The following is a 10,760-nucleotide window of genomic DNA, read 5'->3' as shown; positions in this document are numbered from 1 at the left end:
ACTGATATAAAAAGCATCAGTAAAATAAATGGATCCCAGCTTTGAGTCTCTCCCCTCTGATTAAGCCTGGAGTAAGAGGAACTGGTCTGTTTGCTCAGGGGTTTCCCAGCACCTCAGGTTCCTGGGCCTGTCCCAGCCTTGAAGTGGAGGGGGCTTGTTGGAAGAAGAAGGAGGATTCCAGGAATCCTTGTGAGCAGCCATCAGAGTTGCCAGAGAAGAGGCTGTTATGAACAGAGTGATGGTACAGAGGAGGGGACAATGGAGATGTTCCCTGGCTAAATTATGGGCCAGAATGAATTCACATTGTTGAGCAAAGCTTATCTGGAAAGAAGAAATGGTGACTCTTTCCTCCTCCTTTTCTACTTTTCCAGGGAGAAGTCAAATGACCATGTATGCTAGCCACTCTCACTCCCTGCTTTCATCGACATTGCCAGGCTAGGTTTGAGAGACAGGTGATGTTTGGAAGTTTTCTTATTTTCTCAAAATGTTTACTTTTTGTTTTATATTTTTAAACTGTGAGAAAGTTGTTGGCTAACAAAACACCCAGGCTGTTTGATACATTGCTTAATGTGTAGGTAGTGATAAGGGGGAGAGGACCCGCCACCCTCACCCTTTTTAGGGACAATGAACATGTTCATCGGGTAAAGCTGGGCTGGGGTGCTAGAGCCTCAGAGGCAATGGGTGGAAACTGTTAATTTCCTCCACAAATCTTGCGAATGTATGCTCTACTCTTACGTCTATTTTCTTTCCATTGAGTAAACAGACAATGAACTCTGAAGCATGAGCTGTAGGGTATAGGGGAGAGGAAAGAACATCTACCTTGGCTTTAGTTTGAGAGGTTTCTAGCTGCAGGATTTTTTTTGCCACATTTCAAAAACATAACAGCTATAGGGAGGGAGGGAGACTGCACAGACCCTGGGTACAGTAGCTTGGCTGGAGGGCATGAACTGGGCATTTGTGGAGAAGAAAGAAAAAAAGAAAGGAAGGAAGGAAGGGAAGAAAGAAGGAAGGAGAGGACCACTTATGGGATCAGTCCTTCTAGTCCCACTCGAGTTGGCAGATGGAGACCCCAGGGAGTAACTTATTACTCCCCTTAGAGTTCTGAGGGTAACTTTGAGGGGCTGGGTTTCTAATTTATTGTTCAAAAGCCCCCAGTGGTGTATTTAGCATCGACTATCAGTTAATAGCCTCAATTAGCTCTTAGGAAAAGGTTTTACTAAGTAGGCATAGCAAGGAAAATTGTTATAGAAACAATATCCGTAAACAAAGGATATGCCCTTCTTTTATACATGCACAAGGTCCCTAGGAAGAATGAACTCAAACACATAGAACACATGTGGCCAAAAGGTCAACTCTTGGTTCTTTTGTATTTCCTTTACTTACTTTACAAGTCTTCATTGAAGTCTTCTTATAGTAGCGTTCTATTGATCTCTCCAGGTCATTAGATGAAAGCAAATACCATTCAGTAAATTGTGATTGGCTTAAGAAATCAAGCATACCTCTAGCCTAAGAATAACAAAGCAAACCAGTTCAGAACTGCATACTACAGTAGGAAGTCAGTGGAGTGGTATGGAAATCCAATGGGGAAGGACTCCTAAGAGAGAATTTGGGGGGATGAGGGGGGAGGATGAGAGTTCTCTCTCTTTCTCTCTCTCTCTCTCTCTCTCTCTCTCCCTCTCTCTCTCTCCTCTTCTCCCATCCACAAGGTGATGACCTTGTGCCCTTATAGAGTCCACTATTGATTGGCATGAGAGTGTCTGGGTTATCTTGCTGCTTCTCAGCTCCCAATGAAGACACAGACAATGCTACAGGCTCCATCAGACATTCTTAATAACATTCCATATCTTCTGATGTTTTGAAGTTCACAAGGTCATCACCTGGTCTTTGAGAAAGGAGGAGAGAGAAAAAGCCCTCTCATTCTGCTGCCCCAGGGCAATTCCCTTTTAGGAGTCCTTTCCCACTGGATTCCCATACCACTTGCTACTGGTATGTGCAATTCTGGACTGGCTTGTTCCATTCTTTCAGTCAACCACAAGATATTTACTTCATGGTGTCATCTGTTTTCATCTACCAACCCAAAGCCCCTGTGATCCTTTCAAATTGATTAAGGATTTGTTTGTAATCAGCTTACTTTTGATTGGGTCAAGATGTCTGGACCTTCGGTGATTATGCTAATCAGGATGGGGTATAACCTTCACTCATAAAAGGAAAAGAGGAAGGAAGAGGAAGGTAGGGAGGAAGTACAGAAGGAAAGAAGCATTGAAGGGAGGGAAGGAGAAAAAGAAAGAAGGAAATAAAGAGGGAAGGGAGGAAGGGAGGAAAGAAGGAAGAGGAAGGAAGGAAAGAAGGAAGAAGGAAAGAAGAAAGAAGGAGGAAGGGAGGGAGAGAGGAAGATGTTCAGGTAAAAGGGGACTTGTATTCCTTCCTCTCTGCCAAATTCTCTTCCTTTTAGAACCACCTATACTGACTTGCCACTAACAAAACTGTATGACCTTGAGTGAGTCACCTAATTTGTCTGGGCTTATTTTTCCTACCAAAAACAAAACAAAAGTCCAAAACAAAGCTGAAGAGACTGAAGGAAGCATTGTGGCATGGGAAGAACAGTAGATTGGGGGTAAGGAGACTTGAATTCAAGTCATCACTATATGACTACCACACTCTGTATCTTTTAACAAATCACTTAAAATTTCTGGGCCTTAGTTTTCTCACTTATAGAAATGAGGGGGTTGGATTAGGTGAGGTTCCTATTGGCCCTAACTTCCTACGACTCTGTGATTCTATGAGTAAATGATCTCTAAGAGTCCTTGCAGCTCTAAAATTCTTCGAGCCTTATTTGGGGGTGGGGTTGGCAGAGACAGAAGCAAAGAGAATGAGAACTTGTTCACTGTGAGATCCAAGATGAAAAATTAGTATTTCCTGAAGAAATAGGGAGTGGAATGACTTCTTTTTGTTTCCAGCTATCTAAAGGCCTCTTCAAGCTCTAAATCTATGCTCCTATGATACTCTAAAGTAGTCAGGGTGAAGAGAAAAGGCAGAACTTTAGAGGGAGAAGGGAGATCAGAGGCTAAACTTAATTGGTGATCCATTTAATTAGACCATTTGTTTAGCATTATAAAAACATAGCAAACTGGTTTGTTGGTTGAATTTGTTTGTAGGTTTTCTATGGTTGTGTCGCCATTATATAGCTAAGTCATGGTTGGTACAAACAGTGGCCACATATAATTGAATTTCCACTATTCAAAGTGATAATTATGTAAAACATGGCTACTAGTTCTAGCCCAATGAAAATATGCAGTATGGATTTGAATAATGGGACCACTTCATGGAGATTCATTTTTGGTACTAATTGGGATCCAGCTGTATATTTGGACAATACAAGGAGACAGAGCAGCTAACAGCACGCTCAGCAGACAGTGGCTTCAGCTGCAACCAAAGCAAGGCATTGGAGAAGACTCTTGCTCATTCATCTTCTAAATTGCATCTACATTAGAAATTGCCATCGTTGTCTAATAACAATAACAATGATATCAATAATAGTAGGCATATAGATCTTTAAAGTTTATTTTACATATATTATCTAATTTGAACTTCATAACAACACTGTGAGATAGCTACTCCAAGTGGTATTATCCTTATTTTATAGAGGGGGAAATAGAATCTCAGAGAGGTAAAGTGATTTATACTTGGCCACACAGTTAGTAAGTGTCAGAGGTAGGATCGAACTGAGTCTCACTGATTCCAGGTCCAGCATTCTCTCCCATCATGAAGACAGTAGTAATATAACACACACACACAGACACACAGATACATCCTCACTTGACCAGGGTATTTAAAGGGTGAATCAAGAATCACTTTTCTTTTCAGCACAAAGATGTTTACCTCAACCCTTTATTCATTCATTCATTCATTCATGCATTTATTTATTTATTTGTTTGTTTGTTTGTTTATTTATTTTTTGAGAGAAAATTAACTCCAAAAGGTCAAGTGATTTATTTCAGGTCCTCTGGTTTGTTAGTGGCAGGGCCAAATCAAGGCGTGTGATTCTCTGAAATGAAGAGAGTTATTTCCTACCCATCTGATCTCTACTTCTCAATCTCTTTTGCTGGCTCGTCATCTACATCATACTCCCTAACTATGGGTGTTCCCTAACATTCTGTTCTAGATCCTCTTCTTTTCTTTCCACAATCTTTCTCTTAGTAACCTCATCAGCTTCCAAGGATTTAATTAGCATCTCTATGTAGATCACTCAAAGATCTCTCTATATAACTTCTCTGCTAAACTTCAGGCCTTTGTCACCAACTGCCTAATGGAGATTTAAAACTGGAATATCTCTGAGACATCTAAAAGTACGCATGTCCAAAACAGAACTTACTAGCTTTTCCCCAAACCTATGCTATTTGTATAGCAGGAATTCCCATTTGATTAGTTTTTTAGGTTCTCAACCTCAGTACCACCCTTTACATTTAGACAGGTGCCCAACCCACATCCTGCAGCCACTTGGACTACAAAACTCCCCAGTGCTGAGGAGCTGGATTAAAGTAATTGGAAAGTTTTTAACAAAACAAACAAAAATGCATTATAATATAGATAATGTTAATTTGTGGTTTTGTAAGTCAAAATCCACTGCAGGGATTGAGTTTGACACCACTGATTTACAATATCTCTCATCCAATCCTTTCTTTCCAATCACAGAGTTACCTTATTTTAGGCCCCCATCACTTTTTGCCTAAATTATTGCAACAGCAGATGAGGAAACTGAGGCAAATAGGTTTGAGTGACTTGCCCAGGGTCACACAGCTAATAAGCGTCTGAGACTTTCTGACTCTAGACCTGGCATTCTTTCCACTATACTACCTAGCTGCCCTCCCTCCTAAATTACTTTGTATTTATTAATTTTATATTTATGCTGTAAATATTTATACATATACTTATTTCTCCCATTAGAGTGTAAGCTCATTGTAAGAAACAGCTTTATTCTTTGTGCATGTACCCCTAGAACCTGGCACAGAGATGTTTAATAATTGATTGATTATTTCTTAAGTGCCCACTCTTACTCACCCCACATATCCAATCAATGCTATATCTTATTGTTTCTGTCTCTGTAGCATCTCTCACATCTGATTTATCTTTACTCAAACATCCACCATTTTAGTTCAGGATCTCATCATCTCTCACCTGGATCATTCTAACAGCTTCTTAATTGGTCTTTATGTCTTAAGCTTCTCCCTTCTCCAGTCTATTCTCCACACAGCTGCCAAAATGTTTTCCTTAATGTAGGTCTACCATGCCATTCTCCTACTCTGATGTCTCCTTATTGCCTTTAGGTTCAAATATAAACGCCTCTGCTTAGCTTTTAAAGCCTTTCACAAGCCAGCCTCAACCCATCTTCCCATCATCATTGGACACTGCTCCTCTTCCTGAACTCTTCCCATGCAAACTAGCCTTCTCCCTATTCCTCATACATGACACTCCTCTTCTGGCTGTGCCTTTGCACTCACCTTCCCCCATACCTAGAATGCACTCCCTATTCATCTCTCCTTCATAGAATCCAATCCCTTTTTTCCTTCAAGACATTGCTCAGGCATTACATTCTACTTGAAACTAGTGCTCTCTCTCTTAAATTACTTTTTAATTAATTTGTTTTCATCTTCTTTATATTTATTCTCTACATTCTTATGCACATACTTGTTGCATGTCCTTTCCCATCTCCTGCCCATAATGTCCTTGAGAACAGAGATTGTTTCTTTTGTTTTGTTTTCTTTCTTTCTCTTTCTTTTTCTTCCTTCCTTTCTTTCTCTCTCTTTCTTTCTCTTTCTCTCTTTTTCTTCCTTCCTTTCTCTTCCTTCCTTCCTTCCTTCCTTCCTTCCTTCCTTCCTTCCTTCTTTCCTTCCTTCCTTCCTTCCTTCCTTCCTTCTTTCCTTCCTTCCTTCCTTCCTTTCTTCCTTCCTACCTTTGGTATTTGTATCCTCAGTACTTAGCACAGTGCCTGGCATATCCCAGTAAGCATTTAATGAATGCTTGTTGATTGACTAGCCAAGAGAGTACAAGTCTTCCTTCTGACTGAATTCTCTCCCCATCTGTGTCTTCCTTTCCCAACCCCAACTCATTCATGTTATTGTATACTTTTGCCTTTCCTTCTGTTTAGAGAAAGTAGGTGTTGATATGCTAATGTTAATATGAATAGAGCTGTTTGTAACCTCCTCCTTCACAGACTATGCTTATTTGTTGGTCATGCTTGCTGTCCTCCAAGGCACCTCTATTGTTCCTTTCCCTGTTTCAAGGAGATAGTGTCCATATAACTGACCAACCACCTTGTCATAGTGAGTGGAGGGAGGGACACAACAGATGAGGAAATCTTGTTTTGATTCTCATGCCATCAAATCCACCCATTGGCATTGAATTCACCTTTCGCATTTTGATTCTCAAATGGGATAGGGTTTAAATTAGATGAGTAATCATGCTCTAGACTCAAACAGTACCTTCATTAAAGCCTTAACTTTTAAATCTTCACAACTACCCCAAGGCCCAGAGACTCTGATGAGGGCCAAGTGTGAGTCACTATGAAGGAGAACTGGATGGTGCCTTCCAAGACTGCCTTTGTTCCAATGTTGTCTGCTAAGAGATAAGAAAGAAATAAGAAACTGTTCATTTTCTTGCTCATCTTATCCTGTAACTTAGAGAAAAAGAATTTTGGAATAGACTTTACAATAGCAAACTGCTACCTCTATTTTTTCTTTCTTTTTTTTTTAAAAAAGCTTTTAAAAATATATTATTTATTTTTTAACATTCATTACATTTTTTTTGAGTTCTAATTCTCTCCTTCCAACCTCTCCCCCACTCACTAAGAAGGCAAGAAATGTAATATCAATTATACGTAAAATCATACAAGACATACTTCCATATTAGCTGTATTGCAAAATAAAAAGCAAGAAAAATAAAGTGAAAAAAATTATGCTTCAATCTACATTCAGACTCTACCAGTTCTTTCTGTTGAGGTAGATAACATTTTCCATCATGAGTCCTTCAGAATAGTCTTGGATCATTGTATTGATAAGAATAGCTAAGTCATTCACAGCTGATCATTGTATGATATTGCTTACTGTTCTGGTTCTGTTCACTTCACTTTGTACCAGTTCATGTGTCTTCCCAGGTTTTTCTGAAAGCATTCTGCTCATCATTTCTTATAGCACAATAATATTCTATCACAGCCTCTTCTTTGGGACCAAAGTTGATAATTACAATTTATTAGCATTCCATTTTGTTGTTGTTTTTGTTCTCATTTTCATTGTCATAATCGTTGTATGTATTGGAGGTAAGTCTTCGCATGCTTTCCTTTATCACTAGCAAGGTACACAGAGTTCTGGGTCCGAAGACAGGAAAACCCGAGTTTTCAAATTCAGCCTCAAAGACATACTAGCTGTGTGATCCTGGGCAAGTCATTTAACTTCTGTTTGCCTCAGTTTCTTCATTTATAAAATGGGGATAATAATAGCACCTACTTCATAAGGTTACTGTGAAGATCAAATGACACAATAATTCTAAAGTGCTTAGCATAGTGCCTGTTATATAGTCAGAGCTACATAAATGTAAGGGCAGCTAGGTAGTGTGGTGACAACGTGCTGGGCTTGGAATCAAAACTTCATCTTCCTGAGTTCAAATCTGGCCTCAGACACTTACTGTGTGACCCTGAACAATGACAACCTTATTTGCCTCAGTTTCCTCATCTATAAAATGAGCTGGAGAAGGAAATGGCAAACATTCCAGTATCTTTGCCAAGAAAACCACAAAAGGAGTCACGAAGAGTAAGACATGACTAAAAAGACTGAACAACAACAAAAATAAATATTAGCTATTATTATTATTAAATGAATACACCACCATTTGTTCAGCCATATTTTCAGTTGATGGTTATCTTTGGTTTTAGTTCTTCGCTACTACAAAAAGTGCTGATATAAAAATTTGGTGTATATGGGACTTTTTATTTTTGACCTACTTGAAGTACATACCTAGCAACGGGATCTCTGGGTCAAAGCATATATAGATTTTCTTCATTTTCTTAGCATAATTCCAAATTGCTTTCCAGAATGGTAGTATCATTTCATAGTTCCACTAACAATACATCAATGTACTTGTCTGTTCACAACCTCTCCAACATTGACTATTCTCATCTTCTGTCATCTTTGCCAATTTCCTAGACGTGAGGTAAAAGTCTCAGAGCTGTTTTGATTTGTATTTTACTTATGTTAGTGATTTGTAAAATTGTTTACAATTTTTTAAAGAACTTTTTATTCATATTATTTGACCACTTATCCTTTGGAAAATGACTTTTAATCTTATATATTTGTGTTTCTTCCTAAATATCTTAGATATTAGCTCTGTCTTACCAGAGATATTTGATGTAAAGATTTTTTTTTCAGAACTGTCAACTTCCCTTCTTATTCTAGTTGTGTTAATTTCATTTATGAAAAGGTTTTTCAATTTAATATAGGCAAAAATATCTATTTTAATCTTTTGATTGCCTCTGTCCTTTATTTGTTTGAGAATTCATTCCTCTCACCATGGCTATGAAAAGAGCTTAATGTTTCTCTTCTAATTTTTTTTTTGTCTGACCTTTAGTATTCAGCATACCTATGCACTTTGAGATTGTTGTGGTATATTGTATAGGATGCTGATCTACATGTAATTGCTTTCCTATTTTCCTTCAAATTCTTGTTAGAGCGGGAGTTCTTATCCAAGTGATGTAAATTTTTGGATTTATCAAATCCTGTGTTATTGAGGTCAATTATTTTTTATTCTTATCTAGTCTGTTCCAATGATCTGCTTTTTCATTTCTTAGCAGTACCAAATAGTTTTATTGTAATTTTAGGCTTTGAAGTGCTATTACCTCTTTAATCCTATTTTTTTTCTCATTATTTCACTTGAGATCCCAGATCATTTGTTCCTCCAAATGAATTTTGTTATTTTATTTTTGTCCAGCTCTATAAAATATCCCTTTAGTAGTTGAATTGACACATAATTACATCTGTAAATTAATTTAGGTAGTAGCACAGTTTTTATTCCATTGGCATGGCACAGACACGAGCACTGAATAGCCCTCTACTTATTTAAGTTTTCTTTATTTAAATATAATTTGTAATTATATCTTTATAGGCTTGAAGCACACCTTTATAGATTGACTCTCAGATATTTAATGCACTTTACAGTTATTTTGAAGGAGACTTTTCATATCATTATTTCATCCTGCATTTTGTATTCCTATATAGAGACATTCTTGAATTGGGGGTGGGGGTGGAGATTTTGTATTCCACTAATTTACTGAAACTATTAATTATCTCATTTTGTTTCTACATGGATTCTCTAGTTGTATGCGTGTGTGTGCGTGTGTGTTTCAAGTAAATCATCATCTTGTCAGTAAATGGAGATTGTTTTTTCTTTTAGTTTCGTATCTTTATTCCACTATTTTCTGTCTCTCAACTTATTGTTGTTGCTAACATTTCTAGAATTGTTTCAAATTATAGCCAGGAAAGGGGACATCCTGGCTTACCTCTTATATTTAATGGGTAAATTTTTAGTGCTTTCTCATAGTAGCATGTAATGCTACCTTTTAGTTTTAGATATATTTTAAATATTAAAAAAGGTCTGTTTATTCTTATACATAAAAGTATTTTTTTAAGTATTGTAATTGGTCAAATACTCTTTCTGTATTTATTAACATAATCATGTGGTACTGTATATTTCTCTTTTCATTATAATTATGTGAATTATTTTCCTGTTGTTGAACCATCCTGGTATCCCTATTTAACATGCAAATTGATCATAGCGAGTGATTTGTGAGTTATTGCTATAGCCTTTTTGCCAAGATTGTATTTAAAATTTTTAGATCAGTGTTCATCAATGATATTGGTTGACAGTTCTCTTTCTTTGATTTATCCTATCCTGGTTTAATTGCTTGACCTACATTTGTCTCATCAGAGGAGTATGGTAGGATGCTTTCTTTCTCAATTTTTGAGAATAATTTGTGTAGAATAGGTATTTGTTGTTCTTTAAAAGTTTGATAGAATTGTCCCGCAAATCTACCTAGATCAAGGAGTTTTTTGTTTTTGTTTTCATCTTCTCCTCTGAGTCTCTCCTTCCTAGTTAGTTCTATTTCCTTTTCTGAAAATGGATTAAGATCTCTGTTTGGAGTTCTGTTATTTTTTAAAAATATTTTTGTAGCCAATTCTCAATTTCTTTTAAATTCTCAGTTTTTCTGGTATATAATTGGCATGTAGTAGGTTGTAATAAGTCTTTTTATTTCTTCTGTTTGTTATGACTTCTTTTTAATTTTGTTAATTTGGTTTTCTCTTTAGTCAAGAAGTTTTCTATTAATTTATTTATTTAGCATTTATTTAGTGGTTTACACACATTATTTCATTTGAGACTTACAATTGTATAAAGTAAGTGTCATAAATATTTTCTCTTCTCTTTTCTTCCTTCCTCATTCTCTCTCTTTCTCTTCTCCTTTGTCTTTCTTTTCTGCTATCTTTAAAAAATATTTTCTGCAGAAAATTCTCTATTTCTTTTAAATTCTTCATTTTCCTGGTATATAACTAGCATATAGTAGATTGTAATAATTCTTTTTATTTCTTTTGTTTGTTGTGATTTCACCCAGTTCATTTTTAATTTTGTTAATTTTCTTTTCTTTCATTCCCTTCCTTCCTCCCTCCCTCCCTTCCTTCCTCCCTCCCTCCATTCTTTCCTCCTTCCCTTCCTTCCTTCCC

The sequence above is a fragment of the Vombatus ursinus genome, unplaced genomic scaffold, assembly GCF_900497805.2.
Source record: "Vombatus ursinus unplaced genomic scaffold, bare-nosed wombat genome assembly UNPS02014789.1, whole genome shotgun sequence".
Lineage (NCBI taxonomy): Eukaryota > Metazoa > Chordata > Mammalia > Diprotodontia > Vombatidae > Vombatus > Vombatus ursinus.
The sequence above is the reverse complement of the archived record's forward strand: the minus strand, read 5'-3'. Positions refer to the sequence as shown.